Genomic DNA, 10,342 nt, shown 5'->3' on the forward strand with positions numbered 1-10,342 from the left:
CTTTATTGTGGTTGAAACTCACTCCCCTTTTCAGCATTTAAAATTATTTTGGGAAAGGTTGGGGTATCACTCTGTTGGTATAGTAGAAGCGGAGGGGCATAAGGGAGGTATTTGGTTTCTATCCTCTATGAAGGGTGTTTGTTGTAAGTTCATTGATGCTTTTTATCAGGGTGTTACTGTGGAAGTTCACTTTGATAATTTAATTTGGAGGTGTAGTGGTATTTATGACAGTCCTCAATTTAATAAAAGGGTTCTCCTTTGGGATTATCTTGTTGCACAATCCATGGTTTTTCAAGGACCTTGGATTGTTCTTGGTGATTTTAATGAAGTCAAATTTTCTCATGAATCTAAGGGCTGTCAATTTTCTCATCAAAGAGCAGACATGTTTGCTACTTCATTAGGGGATAGTGGTTTGTTTGATCTGAAGACTATTGGGAGGCAATTTTCTTGGTACAGTCATGGTGGTCTGGTAATAGAGGGATTCATGGAAAGCTTTCGGAAGTACAGAAGAATTTACTAGAGTTTAACTCGAAGGTATTTGGTAACATTTTTGTTAAGAAATGTGAATCAGAGCAGCAGATTAATTACTTACAAAAGCGTTTGGAAGTGGTGGATAGTATTTATTTGCGTCAGAAAGAGCAACAGTTGCTTGATGATTATAATAATACTCTAGTGCAAGAAGAGCTCCTATGGTTCCAAAAGTCTAGAGAGCAGTGGGTAAGGTTCGGGGATAGGAATACAAGATTCTTTCATATTCAAACTCTTGCGCGAAGGAAGCATAATAAGATTCATGGCCTTTTTCTCAAGGATGGAGTGTGGAAAACTGATCCAGAGGTTCTGAGTCAAAAAGTAGAGTCTTTCTATAAAAGCTTATTCTGTCATTTGGATGATGTTGATTTGGGTTGCCTTGGTGATGTGCCTCTTCCTTCTCTGAATGAGGAAGCTTGCAATAATCTTACGGCACCAGTTACTATGGAGGAAGTCAGAACAGCTGTTTTTCATATGAACTCTTTTAAAGCTCCGGATCCTGATGGGTTTCAAGCTTTTTTCTTCAAATAATATTGGGAGATCATTGGTCTTGATGTTTGGAAGATGGTTAAGCAGGCATTCTCCGGTGTTACTCTTGATCCGAGAATGTTGGAGACTTTACTGGTTCTCATTCCAATGGTTGAATCACCGGTATCTATGAAAGATTTCAGGCCGATTAGTCTCTGCAATGTAGTTTACAAGATCATCACGAAGGTCCTTGTTAATAGGCTTCGTCCTCATCTTGCGGAGATTGTTGGCCCGCTTCAAGGAGGATTTATTCTGGGACGAGGAACTCCTGACAACATCATTATTGCACAAGAAGTCCTCCACTTTATGAAGAAGACTAAATCAAAGAAAGGCACACTGAACTTTAAGATTGATCTGGAGAAAGCTTATGACAGAGTTGACTGGAGGTTTTTAGCTCATACCCTTAAGATCTTTGGTTTTCCTATTCCTACACTTAATTTGATTATGAATTGTGTCACTGCTTCTTCCTTATCTATTCTTTGGAACGGGAGTCATCTGAATGGCTTTACTCCTAGCCGAGGTCTTAGACAAGGAGACCCTATGTCACCCTATCTTTTTGTGTTGTGTATGGAGCGATTGGCATGCTTTATTAGTCATCAGGTTGATTTAGGCTTGTGGGAGCCGGTTGCTATTTCTAGAGGGGGACCAAGAATATCCCACTTAATGTTTGCGGATGACTTGCTTCTATTCTGTAAAGCTACAAACACACAAGTGCAAAATGTGATGTTGGTTTTAGAGACTTTTTGCAAAGCATCTGGGATGAAGATTAATGTGGAGAAGTCTAAAGCGCTTTGCTCCAAGAATGTCTCTGCAACAAGGAAAGATGTTTTTACTGGGGTATCCTCTATTAGATTTGTCCAGGACTTGGGCAAGCATCTTGGAGTTACCCTTAGCCATTCTAGGGTGAATTGTTCAGCTTTTAATGGTGTCCTGGATAGATTCGGAGTAGGCTAGCAAGCTGGAAAGGGAGTTTACTCAATCGGGCTGGTAGACTATGCTTGGTTAATTCTGTTGCTGCTATTATTCCCACGTACCAGATGCAGGTCTCTATTTTTCCCAAAGGAATCATTAGTAAATTGGAGTCTATGATGAGGAATTTTCTTTGGAAAGGACAAGTTGATGGAAGAGGATTGAATCTTGTTAGTTGGAAGGTACTGGTTACTCCAAAAAAATATGGAGGTTTGGGGATTAGAGATTCTTATTGTGTAAATATTGCTCTTCTTGGGAAGCTAGTTTGGACGTTTTTCCAGCAGCCAAACAAGCTATGGGTCCAATTGTTGGATGCTAAATACCGATCATCTCTATATGACTGTTTTATTTATTCTAAGAACAAGGACTCTCCCATTTGGAGGTGTCTTTGCAAGGCTTGGGAAGTGTTGAAGGATGGGTTTGCTTGGTGTATTAGAGATTTGAACCAGAATTTTTGGTTTTCTAGTTGGAGGAGAGAAGGACGATTATATAATGAGATGGATTATGTTCACATTTCTGATTCGAATATTCGGATACAGGATATTTAGTCTGTTGGTAGGTGGCATTTGGATACTCTTTATTCTCCTTTACCTCAAAATCTGAGAGGTAATATTCTCTCTTACAATCCAGATGAACAAGCAGGTCCGGAAGTGAGTTGGTATTGGAGTGGGTCTGTTGCCAAAGTCTATTACTCACGCAATGGTTACTTGTGGTTGTGTAAGCATCTGTTTGGTTGGGAGGAGCGGGAGAATTGGCTTTGGCTTTGGCGTCAGTTTGTTCTGGAAAAGCATAAGTTTTTGGCTTGGTTGTGTCTTAAGGAGGCTCTTCCTACTGCAAGTTTTCGCTTTAGAAGAGGGATGTTGTAAGACCCGGTTAATTAACAGCTAATTAACCCATAAATGAGAATTTATTCTAGAAAGCCCAAAATGTGATTTTTATGGCAAAATGTGATAGAGGAGATTGAGACGAGAATTTCGGTACCAATTTTATAGAATTCGGACCAAGATTGGACCGAACGGGCCAAACCAGGCCATCCGGACCCAAAGTGGGCCCTTGGCCCAACATAACTAAACCAAAACCCTGTTTTCAGCACTCTCTCTCCTCACAACACTCAAAAACACGCTGAAAGTCAGAGAGAATGGGGGAAGAACACTCTCTCAAACTTTTATCTCTCACTTGATCTTCAAATTACCATAACTTTTGATCTAGAGCTCCGATTGTCGCTTCATTTGTGGCCACACGTTCACCGCAGAGAGCTCTACAAAACTCATACAATTAATCTTGAGGTAAGCCACATTTTGCTCTTCGAATTTCCAGCCTTGTTTTCGAGTTTTATGAGCAAAAATGTTGAGATTTTGGGCTCTTTGATGTTATAGGACCCAACTCTCTTGAAGGAGAAGGTTAATCTTGTCTCCTTGGACCTTGGGTGTGGTAAGATTCTCAACCCTAGTATAATTTGTTGTTTTATGATGTTTGTGTATTGAGATGTTGTGTATGGGTATGATGATTGTGGCTTAGGTTGTGTATGTGTGAATTTTGGAGCTTGATTAGTGATATTGAAAAGCTTGAAAAGGGATTTGGTGATGAAAAATCTGTTCTTGGAGGTGTTGAGGCCTTGAGAGCTTGAGGAAAAGTGGTTTGCAAGTGCTCTAGTTGAGTTTGGAAAATCGGCTAAGGTATGGTCTCGGTTTCTCGTATCTAATATGTAATGTGGTAGGAAATACTTAGGCTAGAGGCCCTAAGATAGGCATTGAATTGTTGATGTTGTTGAATGGTTGAAATATATGATGTGGTCATATATGTGATGATGATTATTGATGCCTTGATGGTATGATGTATGAGAAATATGCATGTTGTGATATATGCTTGATGATTGGTTGTGGTTGAATTGTGGGTTGAACCATGTTAATGGTGAGTATGACATTGATTGTGTATAATGATGATTTATTGGAATTGGTGTTGTTGAAAATTGGCATGAGAAAGGGTATGTGATATGTCAATGTGTTTGAGTTTGAGCCACTTGGGTGAAGTGGGTTAAAATGATGGGATAGTGATTTTGTAAATTGTGGTAATGTGTCAATGTGTGAGTTGAGGAGGCTTGATGTTGAATTTGATATATTTTGATTGATTTCAAAGAAAAGGGATGAAATTGGCATGTTTTGATTGATTTTGAAAAGAGTTGAAAATGGCTTGTTTTGAAAATGGCACCTTGTGGTTTTGTATAAAAATATGGTTTTTGGGCATATTTTGACGGGACATGACTTGGACTATGGATCTCCGTTTTGTGCCAAATCTATTTAGAAATGAAATTGGATCCGGGATGTCCATGCCGTTCGAAGAACGGGTGAAAAATGATTTAAAATGAGAAAGTTATGTCCGTCGGAAGATTGGGGTTTGAATCTGTGAATTCTGCAGCTTTTAACTTAGAAAAGTTTTAGCAGAATGACCCCTTGCGCGTAGGCGCACTTGGCGCGTACGCGCCGTTCTTTCAGAAAATGCCATCCATGCGTGCGCGTGGTGTGCGCAGGCGAGCAGATGTGTTGCACCCAATGCCCAGCCATTTTCCAGAGGGTTGTGCCTGAACTGTGCCAGTTTTGTGCCTGGGGCACGAGAGTGCCCACGTGTACGCGTGGCTGATGCGTGCGCGTCGATTGGCTAATTTTCAATCCACGCGTTAGCATGCATGACGCATACGCGTCGATGAGTTTTTGAGGCCATCCACGCGTGCGCGTACGCGTGGCCCTGTTTTCATCCCAAAGTTGATTTTTGAGTTTTAAAAGCCAAATCTCATACTTCTAAGCCTCCGATCTCGCCACTTATGTCTTAAATCATTATGATATGCCTAGCTATTAGAAAAGGAGCTAGGAGATGTGGTAACTTGTGAGTGAAGCAAGGGAAAAATGATTGATGAATAAGGATCAAAGATGATTATGTGAGAGGCAGAAGATGGTGGTGGAAGTGCTTGTTATGCCATGGGCCGAAGGGCCGTGATTGTTAATGAAATGGCTGGTTATGGATTTAACCGTGAGCTGAATGGCTGGTTATAGATTTAACCGTGAGCCGGATGGCTAGATTATTGCCGTGTTACGGCAGAGCCATGATTATGGCTAAGTATAAATGCATATATGCTATTGAATGAATTGTGAATGTTGCACTTCCACTGTTGGAGATGAGAGTTTCCCTGGGAGGAAGCAGTGGCTAGCCACCACGTGCTCCAGGTTGAGACTCAAAGCTCTTTTGACCCTATGTCATAAGTGTGGCCGGGCACTGTGAAAGACCCGGATGAGCTCGCCCCCGTAAATATTCACCAGTGAAGGTGATGGATATAGATCATGATTATGATCAAGTTTATGATGAGTATAACTCGAGTTGGGGATGCGTGACAGAGGGATAGTCCAATGGTTAGCTACCAGGACTTGTCGGGTTGGCTCTATAACCGACAGATGATATCATCAGCCACTAGGGACAGGCATTCATCATATGCATANNTTATACTCCTGTTGGTGGTTGGGAGGTTTGAAGGAATTGGAAAGGGAAGTATTAGTTAGACTGAAGAATCTTTAGTCAGATGCCCTTTTATGGTTTAGCTTGTTTATAAGCTTTAATATTATCTAGAGGAAGTTCTAGGATTGCCTTCGGCTTTCCTCTATTATTATGTATTATATATGTGGAAGCTGTTACCATGCTGGGGACCTCTGGTTCTCACCCATGCGGATTTTGTGGTTTTCAGATGCAGGACGTGAGGTTTCTCGTTGAGGCCTGCTGGAGACTTCTGGATTAGCGAAGATCCTTTATTCTCGGGACTATGTTTTGGTTTATATGTTTTGCTTAGATACTTTTATCTCCATTAAATAATACAAACCGTGATGACTCCTCTTATGGGAGATTTTGGAGAATAGGTTTTATGTATTTGTGTCCCTTTGGGTTTCCTTTGGGGTTTTCCTTATTTTATCATATGTATATATTGCTATGCTCGGACCGGTTATCTTCGCAGCCGGATTTTGAGTCTTGATATTCCTGTTTTTGATACTCCTTTGTCTATGTATAATCTCGCGTTGGTTATCCTTGTTCGTTACGTTATCGATCGGAGTGTCATAAACAATTATTGTAATGGTTATAAAACCATTCTTTAAAATAGTCAAAGAGAACGGTTTTATTTCATTACTACAGTATAATGAAAAATTGAACTTCAACAGCAACACTTAAAAATCATTGTCTAAGACCATCTAATAGAACGGTTTTAAAATGTAGCATTTTGGCAACGGTTTTTAAGCGTTTTCTTTGTACAATTATTTAAACAACGATAAAAAACCGTTGCTTAAATACAAATCATGGTAACGGTTATAAAACCGTTCTATAAAATAGTCAAAGAGAATGGTTTTAATTTTTTGTTATAAAATAATGAAAAACTGAATTCAACAGTAACACTATAAAAAACCGTTATCTAAACTTATCTACGAGAACGGTTTTAAGGTGTTGTAAAATTTGGCGTTACTAAAGACCATATTTATTGTAGTATAGTATATTTATTTAAAAATAAAAAATTTCTACTAATAATATAGTCTTGTATGTCTTTAACTAAATCACAAATAATATAAAAATGATCCGGTTATAATTTATAACACGGTTTATTGATCATTGGACACATCATTATTACTTCTTTGATTTTAATATATATATATATATAATAAAAATACTATACGTATAAGTTTTATTGGAAATTAAGTGTAATTAAATTGAATAATAAAATTTAGGTCAATAAGTAATAATTAAATATGATGGAAATAATTTTTAATGAAATTTAGACTAATTTAATTAAATTTTATTGATAAAAAAAATTTGTACATATATTAGCGGCGGTTTTTTCTAAGAATTTGTGACGATTTAAAACCACCGCAAACGAAATTCCAGCAGTTCCGCAGGTGTTACCTATTAGGGGGTAGAGATTTGATTTTACGGCAGTTTTGGAAAACCGCAGCAAATCAGATATTTAATTTTGCGGTTATTTTGAAATCGCCGCAAATTTATGTGAATCTTTTTAAAAAAATGCGACGGTTTTGAACCGTTACAATTTCATAGATGAACTTTAAAAAAAACAACTGCATTTATAAACTCATACCAAAATAGTAGTTCAAATGGGAACAAGCACCAAATCATTCAACACTTTATAGTAGTTATAATAAATAACTTAATACTTTATATTTACCACAAAACCGCCTCTAATGTAAAGGACAAGTGAAAAACACCGTTGAGAAAAAAACTTTTCTAGTATAATTCTTTCTAAGGGTAAATACTGCTCAATCTTAAAAAAAATATAATATACAAATCAAATTAAAAATTAACTGCACTACTTAATAATGTAAGAATGAAACATGGTTCAATTGATCAAAAAGTACACAAAATTTACTTGATATATATAAATGACCAATCAGATCATTATGGGTCATGACTCATCTCTTCACATAATTTATGGAACCACCGCCAAACCTGAAAAGAAATAAAAATAACTTGTTTAACGAATAAGTGAAACAAGGAACTCCTAAAAACACAAAAGAATGAAGATAAAATATATGGAAATAAAATTGAATCTAACCACGCAAGTACACCAACTTTGTGAGCAGTAACTATGTAATTAAATCTAACCAAACAAGTACACTAACTAGTGAGGATTTTTCTAAATGAAAAAATGAAAGAAAATTGAAAGACAATCCTTACCTATCTCCATGCTTTTTTGTCAAAACATATTCAAAACACTTGGTATTTGTCAAAAATTTGGCATGCAAAAGCATAAACAACACAAAATAACACTAACAAGTATTCTTTGCAACACCAATTCAAAATTAAGCACCAATGACATGAAAAATCAGCAGCATTTTTAGTGACTCAGCAAGGTATCAGTCAATCAATCCAAACCACTTGAAACTCAAACTCAAAAAGCTTTGAACAACATGTTTAATTATGTATAAACTAACACTAATTCTAATCAGAAAATTCTAATTCTAACCTAAACTCAACTAACAATAGAAAATAATCTTAACCAAATCAAATTAACACAATAATCAACATATAACTAATCCTAAATCAACTAAAACATAGAAGAAAAGGTGATCTGAGAACCTGAGTTGAAGAACAGAGCAAGAGCATAGGAGAGAGGGATGCAGTGGTAATGACCAGCCGCTGTTACATTTGAACTCGCTGAAACTGGAGTGGCTCTGTTCTAATTCTGCGAGTAGAAATAAGGGAGGCAAGGGCGAGGTAGAGAGCCACAGTACGAGGTTGTAAGGAGGAGAAGAAGATGGTCGCGGTGGCACTATGTAAAACCCGGTTAATTAACGGCTAATTAACCCATAAATGAGAATTTATTCTAGAAAGCCTAAAATGTGATTTTTATGGCTAAATGTGATAGAGGAGACTGAGACGAGAATTTCGGTACCAATTTTATAGAATTCGGACCAAGATTGGACCGAACGGGCCAAACCTTGCTGTTCGAAATCTCAGCCCTTATTTTCGAGTTTCATGGGTGAAATGTTGAGATTTTGGGGTTCTTTGATGTTATAGGACCCAACTCTCTTGAAGGAGAAGGTTAATCTTGTCTCCTTGGACCTTGGGTGTGGTAAGGTTCTTAACCCTAGTGTAATTTTGTTGTTTTATGATGTTTGGGTTTTGAGATGTTGTGTATGGGTATGATGGTTGTGGCTTAGGTTGTGTATATGTGAATATTGGAGCTTGATTGGTGACTTTGAAAAGCTTGGAAAGGGTTTGGTGGTGAAAAATCTGTTCTTGGAGGTGTTGAGGCCTTGAGAGCTTATGGTTAAGTGGTTTGGAAGTGCTCTGGTGGAGCTTGGGAAATTCGGCTAAGGTATGGTTTCGGTTTCCCGTATCTAATATGTAATGTGGTAGGAAATACTTAGGCTAGAGGCCCTAAGATAGGCATTGAATGGTTGATGTTGTTGAATGATTGAGATATATGATGTGGTCATATATGTGATGATGATTATTGATGCCTTGGTGGTATGATGTATGAGAAATATGCATGTTGTGATATATGCTTGATGATTGGTTATGGTTGAATTGTGGGTTGAACCATGTTGATGGTGAATATGATATTGATTATGTATAATGATGGTTAATTGGAATTGGTGTTGTTGAGAATTGGCATGAGGAATAGCATATGATATGTCAAAATGTTTGAATTTGAGCCACTTGGGTGAAGTGGGCTAAAATGATGAGATAGTAATTTTGTATATTGTGGTAATGTGTCAATGTGTGAGTTGAGGAGGCTTGATGTTGAATTTGATACATTTTGATTGATTTCAAAGAAAAGGGATGAACTTGGCATGTTTTGATTGGTTTTGAAAAGAGTTGGAAATGGCTTGTTTTGAAAATGGCACTTTGTGGTTTTGTATGAAAATATGATTTTTGGGCATACTTTGGCGGAACATAACTTGGACTACGGATCTCTGTTTTGTACCAAATCTGTTTAGAAATGAAATTTGATCCGGGGTGTCCATGCCGTTCGAAGAACGGGTGAAAAATGATTTTAAATGAGGAAGTTATGTCCGTTGGAAGATTGGGGTAAAAGTCTGTGAATTCTGCAGCTTTTAACTCAGAAAATTTTTAGCAGAATAACCCCTTGCGCGTGGGCGCACCTGGCGCGTACGCGCCGATCTTCCAAGAAGTGCCATCCACGCGTGCGCGTGATGTGCGCGGGCGCGCCGATTGTGCTGCACCCAATGCCCAGCCATTTTCCAGAGAGTTATGCCAGAACTGTGCCGGTGTTGTGCCTGGGGCACGAGAACACCCGCGCGTACGCGTGGTTGACGCGTGCTCGCCGATGGGCAAGTTTGGAATCCACGCGTTAGCGTGCATGACGCTTGCGCGTCGATAAGTTTTTGAGGCCATCCACGCGTGCGCGTGGAGTGCGCGTACGCGCGGCCCTGTTTTCATCCCAAAGTTGATTTTTGAGTTTTAAAAGCCAAATCTCATACTTCTAAGCCTCCGATCTCACCATTTATGTCTTAAATCATTATGGCATGCCTATCTATTAAAAAGGGGCTAGTGAATGAGGTAACTTGCGAGTGAAGCAAGGGAGATATGAATGATCAATGAGGATCAAGATGATTATGTGAGATGCGGAGGATGGTGGTGGAAGTGCTTGTTGTGCCATGGGCCGAAAGGCTGTAATTGTTAATGAAACGGCTGGTTATGGATTTAACCGTGAGCCGGAATAGCTGTTTATGCTATGAATATTGGCTGGTTATGGATTTAACCGTGAGCCGGAATAGCTGTGTATGCTATGAATATTGGCTGGTTCTGG

General features: G+C 38.5%; 1 long non-coding RNA gene across 2 annotated transcripts in view; it reads left to right on the forward strand.

Moving 5' to 3' along the window:
• Positions 1-3,399: 3,399 nt before the first annotated feature.
• The window catches only part of LOC127745415 (uncharacterized), a 15,626-nt gene continuing 8,683 nt past the window's right edge, over positions 3,400-10,342 (forward strand). Inside the window, exons 1-2 of one of the 2 annotated variants that reach the window (XR_008006611.1) lie at positions 3,400-3,456; positions 8,727-8,884. This is a non-coding gene — a long non-coding RNA (uncharacterized LOC127745415). Of the gene's footprint in view, positions 3,457-8,581; positions 8,639-8,726; positions 8,885-10,342 lie in introns of those variants that run through there. The other variant, XR_008006610.1, reaches the window with a different exon arrangement.

The sequence above is a fragment of the Arachis duranensis genome, chromosome 3 (assembly GCF_000817695.3).
Source record: "Arachis duranensis cultivar V14167 chromosome 3, aradu.V14167.gnm2.J7QH, whole genome shotgun sequence".
Taxonomy (NCBI): domain Eukaryota; kingdom Viridiplantae; phylum Streptophyta; class Magnoliopsida; order Fabales; family Fabaceae; genus Arachis; species Arachis duranensis.